Source organism: Rhagoletis zephyria, unplaced genomic scaffold (genome assembly GCF_001687245.7).
Source record: "Rhagoletis zephyria isolate East Lansing unplaced genomic scaffold, Rhagoletis_zephyria_1.1 Rzeph_scaffold_02302, whole genome shotgun sequence".
NCBI lineage: Eukaryota > Metazoa > Arthropoda > Insecta > Diptera > Tephritidae > Rhagoletis > Rhagoletis zephyria.
In genome coordinates this window covers 10,749-20,126 of record NW_016159386.1, presented here as the reverse complement: position 1 = coordinate 20,126, position 9,378 = coordinate 10,749, and positions in this window count along the sequence as shown.

Here is a 9,378-nt window from a genome sequence, read left to right as displayed (position 1 = left end):
CAAAAGAGTATTCATTTAATGAACTCATAGTAAAATAATTTAATCTATAAACATTTTTTTTAACACATTAAATATTTATATCTATATCAATACTATCATCGCTAAGCGATTCTTCGTCGTTACAATTTTGTTCATTTCTCATTAACCTGACGATATCATCTGTAAAATCAAAATCATGACAACATTTCTGTACATTTTTTAAGCCATATCTTACAGTTAATAAAGCGTTGAACATTGCAAAATTCATTTTATTTCTGTGCTTATTTTTAACGAAATTTATTATAGAAAACGTCCTTTCAACTTCTGCGTTACTTAAAGGTAAAAGAAGCAACCGATAAACAAACTTTTTCCACCACTTAAGCTAGCGACACAATGAACAGTTTATTTGCCTTAAAGGAAAGGCGTTCGCTTTATGAGCGAAGAGTTAAATTCATGAAAATCATATAAAAAATTTTAATGTCAATGATGAATAAATTTTGAAAAGGGCTAAAAGAAGGGCTAGGGGCAATTTCAAATTTTTGTGGCCAAAAAAAGAATTTGGTAGCCAAATTTAGCCACCAAAGGGCTAAAACGGCAACACTGATCACGAGTACCATACTGGAGATAGGAGGCGTTTCGAAGGTGCTGGCCTCGGTTTACATGCCCTAAGAGCAGTGTTGCCATTTTAGCCGTTTTCCGGCTAGATTTAGCCGGTTGCGATAGAAAACAGCCGGAGAAATTTCGGTTTAGCCGGCAGCCGATTTGTTAGCCGTTTTGCAAAAAAAAATTAGCCATCTTTAGCCGATTTTGCTATTTGCTTTGTATTCTTAAAATTCAAATATATATGTTTATATTTTTGACTAAGCGACCCAAAATCTGTTAGAAATGGCTACTAGCCTTACCGCGGAGAAAATTTTCATGTCAGACAGGGTTATATAAAGTTGGGCCGATTTCGCTTATTTTTATTTTAAACGAATATATTTTTTCTAAAGAAGGCCGTAGCGCGGATTTTCTTCATAAAATTTTTATTATGAATGTCTTAAATTTAAGTGGGAAGTTTTATTCGCAAACTTAGAAAATAAGAAATTGTTTCACTATTTGTTTAACACGCGTTTGTGTTTGGATATAGTGCCAACACACAGAATAAATATTACAGGTAGACATTGCCTTCCCAGATAGCGCATATTCAATTCTGCCTTAATTACAAAACATCATTTTTGCCCACTCCCAAAGGTTTAGGGTAAGAGAAAAATTGAAAACACTAAACACAAACACAAACACTAAATATGTACACATGTTTATTTTTTGAAACAAACTTTTTTGCTGAGAACTTATTTAAATTCCAAAAACCGAAGGCCAACTTGAATTAAAAGAACCAACACTGAAATGCGTAAAAATTAAAACAAAAGAGCACAAATTTCTATGCAAAGCAGAACTCTCCGAGCAGAACAAGATATCTGCCGATCATATGACTGATCATCTGAATGGGAGATCTGCAGCCCTTTTGCATCATATTTTACATCAGAATTGAATGGATTTCTGAAAAATCTGTCCAGTTCTTTTGTGTAAATGTTATTTTACATCCCTTGTCAACATATGGCCTCGATTTATGTTAATTTAAGGTCTTTGTTTTACTGCTTTAATATGGAAGGGAAATTTTTACAGCTTTTTTTATGTGTATTGGTTTTTATTTGAGTGTATTGAGAAGCGGTCAGTCTGAAAAGTCCTTTTCTTGTAGGGAAGACAATAGGTTTGTTTGTCGAAAATCCAACGAGAATTATCACTCAAAATATCAGATAGTAAGAAACAATGCTCTCTCAAGTAGAGAAACTTGCAAATTTCTGCACGAACACAAATTTGCAGGAATTTGCATGTTTTTCTGCCAGCTAGTGTCCTCGGTTGCATTTCAAACAAAAGAAATTTGTAAATTATTTTTAAAATTCTTTCATAGGGGCAAAAACCAGGATCTACATGTATATTTCTTGTTAGTCAGACTTTCTTCAACCTAGGTTTCAATTTCTTTGTCGGGTTTACTATATCGTCTCTGGTTGAGATTACATTCCGATTACGAATAGTTTTTTCAGCCGAGTACTTTTGAAATCATTGGAATTAACTAAAGTAAATAAGTAAACCAGTATTTACTTACATTTTTTCTTTTTAAAATCGCTCAAGTTTGTAAATTTATAAATTTAACGAACTTGTTTATTCACATTATCGTCGACAAAAAATTTAACCATGTGCCACAATCATATGTTTTTCCTAATTGCAAATCCTTGCTGGCAAAATTTTTTCCAGCTTTAATTTGCAACTTCTCTCCAAGAAATAATCTTTCTACTTGTGATTTATTTAAACAAAATATGTGAACTGTGTTAGTTAAAACAGTTTAGCCGTTTTTAGCCGGCTTTTTTGCCAATTTAGCCGGTTGGTCCAAAATGTTCCGGGGTGAAATAACACAAACGGCAATAACGCAAAATTTGCTTCATTTCACTTTTAAATGGGAAATAATACCAAAATCTGAGTTTTGCTTTATTTCCAATAAAGGTTGGAAAGAAAACAAATTTGCTTTATTTCCCATTGCTTGTTTATACTTTTTGATAAAAAAAACACAGTTTACTGAAAGAAAGAAAAAGAACTTTGTTTATTCCAAAAATACAATTAAACCAAGATACATTGAACGGGTAGTATCAGTAAAGCAGCTGATTTGATTTTTTTTTTTAAATTATTTGTTCTCGAAAATGTCAAATATTTTTAATTTCTTCTCATAAAAATTCTAAATTGGTAAAATCTCTTTGCATGTGAAACCTTTTTCCATACAAAACCAGCAATTTAATAGCAGCTTTTGGAACGCTCGCCCAACTCAGTAGCACAACCGCTGGTTACTGGGCCTGGCACAGGATGGATGAATGCTTCCAGAAGCAAACCAATTTACTATGAAAGGAAATTGCAACAATTTTCGTTTTTTCGAGCGTGACGTCGAACGCGGCGCGGGGGGCGCGGGCCGCCGCGACGCTGGGCACTTTCAAAATTGTATACTTACAAATCAGTCTATTTAACTTGCTCATGTACTTCTTTTTGTCAAATGTAACTGGGTGACTACGTATGTGCACTATTTTGCTTTATTACTCAATTGTTACGTGTAAAAGTGGGTCTTATTGCTCAACGAGAAATGAAATAAAGCAAATTTGTGTTATTTCACATTCAATTGGGAAATAACACAAATTTTCGCTATTGCCGTTTGTGTTATTTCACCCCCCATATTGAGATGATTCTGAACTTTTTTCTAACTGGTCCGCAGGTTCGAAAGAACCTAAGGAATACAGATTGGGAAATCTACAAAGACGCTCTGGAACGTAAGTTACCATATCCGGCACCTAGTGAGCCAGCACCACTGGTGAGTTGGAGAACATGGTTGACTCTTTTACTCGGATTTGCTCAGATGCCTTGGTTATGGCTTGTCCTGACCCTAGACCTAGGGGAAAGTGAAAACCCCACTGGTGGTCCCGAGAGTTGGACGCACGGCGGAAAGCCTGCAAGGCGCAGTTCAACAAGGCAAGGAGGCTGAGTCACGAATCTGAGTGGCAAAGATATAAGCAGTTTTTGCGTGAGTACAAGAAGGCCTTGCGAGAGGCCAAGAGGTCTTCCTGGAGGGATTTCTGTAGTAGTGTCGAGGGTAATTCCGAGACTTCCAGATTATGAAAAATACTGTCGAGATCCTCGAACTATATCGGGTTTATGCAGAAGCAAGATGGTTCCTGGACCACGACGGGAATGGAAACGGTAGAACTGTTCTTGGACACACATTTCCCAGGGAGTTCGCAAGCAGGGGGCTCTTTACACCTTCTTGCATTGCTTGGGCGATACAAAGCTTTAAGCCCTATAAAGCGGCGGGCCGGATGGGATTATTACCGCACAACTGGCTCCGACGCTTGAAACCCCTGAAAGTTGGCTTATGAACATCTTCCGGGCCTGTTTTAAGCTAAACTACATACCGACAGCATTGAGATCAGTCTCCGTGGCATTTATTCCTAAAGCCGGTAAGACTTCACACACAAATCTAAAGGATCTCAGACCTATTAGCCTCTCTTCCTTTGTGCTTGAAAACCTAATAAGGGTAGTCAGTAACTACCTATCTTACACCATCGATAGTCGACTACTTTCTAACCATCAACATGCTTATATGAAGTGCAAGTCCACGGAGACAGCGCTACATAGCCTGGTAAATTTTATTGAAAAATTCTTCAGTTACAAAGACTATTGTCTTCTAGCCTTTCGATCAAGCAGAGAAGCAATCGGTGCTGTTGTTGTTGTTGTTGTAGCGGCTACAACAACCCCGCCCAGATCGGTTGGTATCTCAGTCGTTGTCGTCAAGTTCCACTAACGGCAACCCTAGGAAGCGTGCAGCTTCTGTGGGATCTGTCCACAGGGACAGGGCCGTTAGGGTTGTCGGGTTTTCCGGGCATGCGAAGAGATGGTTCGAGTCATGTGGGGTCTCTCCGCATGCCGGACATTCGTTCGGCACATCCTCATTCAGCCTACTCAAGTAGGAGTTTAACCTGCTGCAGTAGCCGGAGCGAAGTTGAGCAAGTGTAGTGCGTGTCTCCCGAGGCAGATGAAGCTCTGTCTCGTCAATGTCCGGGGGTGGTATGCCTAGAACGGCATTCACAGGTCTAGAGTCTACATAACTCGAGACTGAGTCCCTGTGAATGCCGTTCAGGGCCTGTCTGTACGCTGTCGGGTCCAGAGGTTGCTTAATGAACCTCTGGACTTCGTCCGTCAGTTCATATAGATGCCTCCTGACGTGCCTAGGCGAGGGCTCCTCTGCAAGCAGCTGTCTGTTTGGGTGGCCACTTCTGTGGCTCCCGATCAGGAACTGCTTGCAGAGCATTATGTTGTGCTCCTTAACTGGGAGCATTTGCGCCTCGCCGTGCAAGTGATGTTCTGGCGACATCAGGAGGCATCCCGTCGCTGTCCTAAGTGCCGTATTTTGTCCCGTCTGTAGCTTCGTCCACTGCGTCCTACTAGTCCCTGGCGACCACACTGGCGCTGCGTAGTTCAAAACCGGCCGGCCTATTGCCTTGTATGTTGCCAGCAACGTTTCTTTGTCTTTGCCCCAAGTACTGCCGGCTAGCGACTTGAGGACCTTGTTGCGGCTCTGTACTTTATTGACAATAGCGGTTGAGTGCGCAGAGAAGGAGAGCAGGCTGTCGAATGTTACTCCGAGTATTTTGGGGTTATTCACCGTCGGAATTGGTGTGTCATCGACGTGAATCCCCAGCGGTAGCCTGACCTCCTTCGTCCAGGTTGTGAACAGGGTCGCGGAGGATTTCGTAGGGGAGAGGGCTAGACACTTTGCAGTGAAGAAGCGAGAAAGTTCGGAGAGATAGCCGTTTACTTTCGAACACAGGTCATCAATTCCATTCCCAGTCGCCATGATCGAGCAATCGTCGGCATAAGAGACAATCGAGACTCCCTCTGGTGGTTGAGGGAGCTTTGAAATGTAAAAGTTAAACAGTAGCGGGGAAAGGACACCACCCTGAGGAACCCCCTGTTTTATTTTTCGCTGCTTACTCGTTTTGTCTCTAAACATTACCGACGAATGTCGACCACTCAGATAATTTGCCGACCACCGTTTGAGCCTCTGTGGGAGAGAGGAGGCCTCTATATCTTCTAGTAGCGTGGAATGGCAGACGGTGTCAAACGCCTTTGACAAGTCCAACGCTACTAGAATCGTTCTCTCACAGGGACGGTTACGGTTAAGGCCACGAGTTATCTGAGTGTTTATGGCGTTAAGTGCTGTTGTTGTACTGTGCACTTTACGGAAACCATGCTGATGCTTCGCTGGGGTCAGGTGGTTTGTGAAGTACGGGAGTAGCAAGGCCTCGAGTGTCTTCGCTACCGGGGAAAGGAGTGTAATCGGACGATACGAATCTCCTTTGTTGGCAGGTTTCCCCGGTTTGAGCAGTGGGACCACTCTCCCCACCTTCCAGATGTCTGGGATGATGAGAGTGGCCATTGACAAGTTGAGGACCTCCGTTAGGTACGCTACCCCCGCAGGACCCAAATTTTTCAGCATCAGCATGCATATTCCGTCGGGACCCATGGCTTTGGAGGCTTTCGCCTTCCCGATGGCCACCTGAACTTCACCGCAAGTGAAAGCAAGGGGGGCACAAGTTGTTGGCAGTTTGTGCAGCCTTCTGGTCACTCGACGCTTGGCTTTGTCTACCGGAGGATGCAGTATGAACTGCCGGCTAAAATAGCTCGCGCATCGCTCCGGGTCCGACGAAGCATGGTCGCCGAAGGAAATTTCGACTCTGTCGTCGTGCTTCGTCGGATTAGACAATGACCTCACGGTTGACCAAAGCTTGCTCACACCAGAGGTGAAATTACAAGTCTTCAGGTGCTCCTCCCACTTCTTCCGCTTATGTACGTTTACAAGTTGCCGAATCTCCGCGTTGAGATCCCTGATACGGGGATCTCCGGGATCGGCCTGACGAAGGCTATCACGCTCATCGGCTAGAACAGCCGCTTCGGCAGGGAAGTTTGGACGTGGGTCCGATATACATCCTGCCGGTATGAAGCGAGCTGCAGCAGCAGTGATAGCCCTGCGGAACTTACGTTCACCGAGATGGACGTCGGTTGGTGTGGGGAGCGCTGCGAAGGTGTTTTCGGTAAACTCCGCGTAACCTTTCCAATCAGCTTTAGAAAAGTTGATATAGGTCCGGTGTTTGGCGGAGGCAAAGTCGGTTGGTTTATCAATCGAGATGACTATGGGTAGATGGTCTGATGCTAGAGTCAGCATAGGTCGCCACGTTATGCTGTTTATCAGACCAGCGCTGACTATTGTGATGTCTGGCGAGCTACTGCAGTTACCCATAATCCTGGTGGGTGCGTCGTCGTTCATTGTGCAGAATGTCGAATCGTCTATCTGCTCAGCCAAGTCTGTTCCCCTACGATCGTTTGACAGGCTTGAGTGCCAAAGATCGTGGTGCGCATTAAAGTCACCTACTACCATACGGTTTTCACCTCTGAGGAGCGCACCTATATCAGGGTGATATCCTGCCGGGCAGCAGGTGACAGGGGGTATGTATATGTTAAATATTTCGAGCTCGACATCGCCTGACCGGATAGCGATGCCCTGACATTCTAGGGTGGTATCCCTGCGGTCGATGTCTGCTTCGATAAGACGATACTGCACGGTGTGGTGCGTGATGAACGCTAAGCCACCACCATTATCTCGCTCGCGATCTCGACGGTGCACGTTGTACCCGGCGCAATTCAACAAAGTTGAATTGCTGTGCAACTTCGTCTCTTGGACCGCAGCTATTAATATACCATGCCGACACATGAAGACGGTTATCTCCTCAATCTTGCTCTGTAGCCCGTTACAGTTGAATTGAAGGAGCTTCATGTGGTTCGGGAGACGTGTCGTGATGTGGGGTGTAAGTGAGGTGTATGTTCTTGCCGCCGTTGGCTGTGTGTGCTGCTGAGGTGATTGCCGCCCTGTGGTGGTGGTGGGGGGCGTCGCAATTGACGTCTGCGACCGAGCAGCGCAACACGGGCCCTCGAAGTTCCCCGTCCAATCTCGCGTGGTACGCAGACCTGAACATGCCCTAAAGTGGCACCAGCCAAGGCAGGTGTTGCACTTGACTGATGTCACATTACGGAATATTCTGGTCTGACATACCGTGCAGATTGTAGGGGGAACCAGGAGTTGTTGGCGGCGGCGTGTGGGTGGTGGTGCGGTTGTGTGTGTTATGTGGTCTGTGGTGGCTGTGGTACGGTCTGTGGTGTTATTATGTTGTTGTGTTGTGGCGACTGTGTGTGGTTGCTGTGTGAGTGTGTGGGGCTGCACGGGCGGACTATGGTTTGCCGTGGAGGCTGCTCTGTTTGAGCAACAGGGGGCCACGTACGACGTGGTCCACTGTCTGTGTGTCCGTAGTCCCGAGCAGACCCTGAGGTGACTCCACCCCTCGCAGGCATTACACTTGACTGAGGTGGAGTTGTGGTGTAATCGTCTTCGGCATACACAGCAGGTGTATATTTCTGGCCCAGGGTTTGACTCGATGCCAGCCCTGAGTAGGAGAATGCGTAGTGAATGTTGCCCTATGGACGGACAACTTCTGAGATACTTCGCCGACCTAAACGGGGTTAGATCGCCGAAACAACAGCCCTTGGTCGGGTGAAACCCGAGTCATTCCGGTACGTAGAACCGGCTGTCGTGGGAATGAGCAATCGGTGCTCTAACGGGTCGCTGCCTTATAGGCAGACATGCAGATCTACTCGGAGTGCCTTACCATAGATGCTCCAGAAGTTGCAAGAATTATGAGGAGGAGGAGACAGCTCTTCACCTTCTCTGTAAATGCCCGGCATTATCTAGAAGCAGACTGTGCTTTCTGGGGTCTCCTTTCTTTAATGACCTTAACAAATTGGGAGATTTAAACCCTAGATGTCTGGCGAGTTTCGTCAAGGATTCAAAATGGTTTAGCAAGGTGGAGTGAAAACTCTTAGTCGTGGTATCACAACCTTCATTTCACGGCCTATGTATGCCCCTGCGCAGCAGTGGCAGCCACATCTACCTACCTATAAAGAAAATACTTACCAAGATGTCCGTTCTCTGCGTTTACGCGCGTAATTATGGAGTTCATTCCATAAGAACATGTGTATACAACTCGTCTGTCAAACGCACGCATACGCATACGCTTGCCTATGGAGTTCTAGCTTTACTTCTGAGGGTACTATGCCTTTGGTTACGCAGAAATCAATCAATTCGGGTATTTTGTTTGTATATGCTGGCCAATATGTAGATTTTCCGGACGAGATCGGAAACAGATTCAGCTTTCTGTTAGCAGCGTAGTGTTGTAGTCCTTTAGAAGTAATAAGGCGAGAACCCCAGAAGGTATGATTTGCGTTGTAATCGCCTCCGACTATGAACCTATTTCCAAGGAAATTGCAAACCTTTCATATTCCGCAGTTTTGGGTGGGCTATAGATTGCGCACACTGTTAGCGGGCCTTTTCGATCTTCAACTACAATATTTGTTGCTTGTATAGAGTCCGTACGCCGTGGAATTGTGTTGTAATGCTTGATTGAGTTTCGAATTAGTATACCTGAGCTTTGTTGTCTGGAAGCATTGTGTGGTAGAATTTATATCTTGGGATTTCAAAGTGGGTAAAATGAGTTTAAGATATCAGGAGAATATCTATGTCTTGGGTCTGAAGAATCGCTTTAACTTCAAGTAAGTGGTTTGATAGCCCATTTGCGTTCCAAATAATAATTTTAAGGGGTTCGAAGATGCGCAGTGTTTAGTCGTAAGGGTGACGAGAAGAATCAAAATTTTTGTGACTTGTTGTGACCATTTCTCTCATTTCGTTTGTATTTTGGGTTTGAGCTAGAGTTTCAG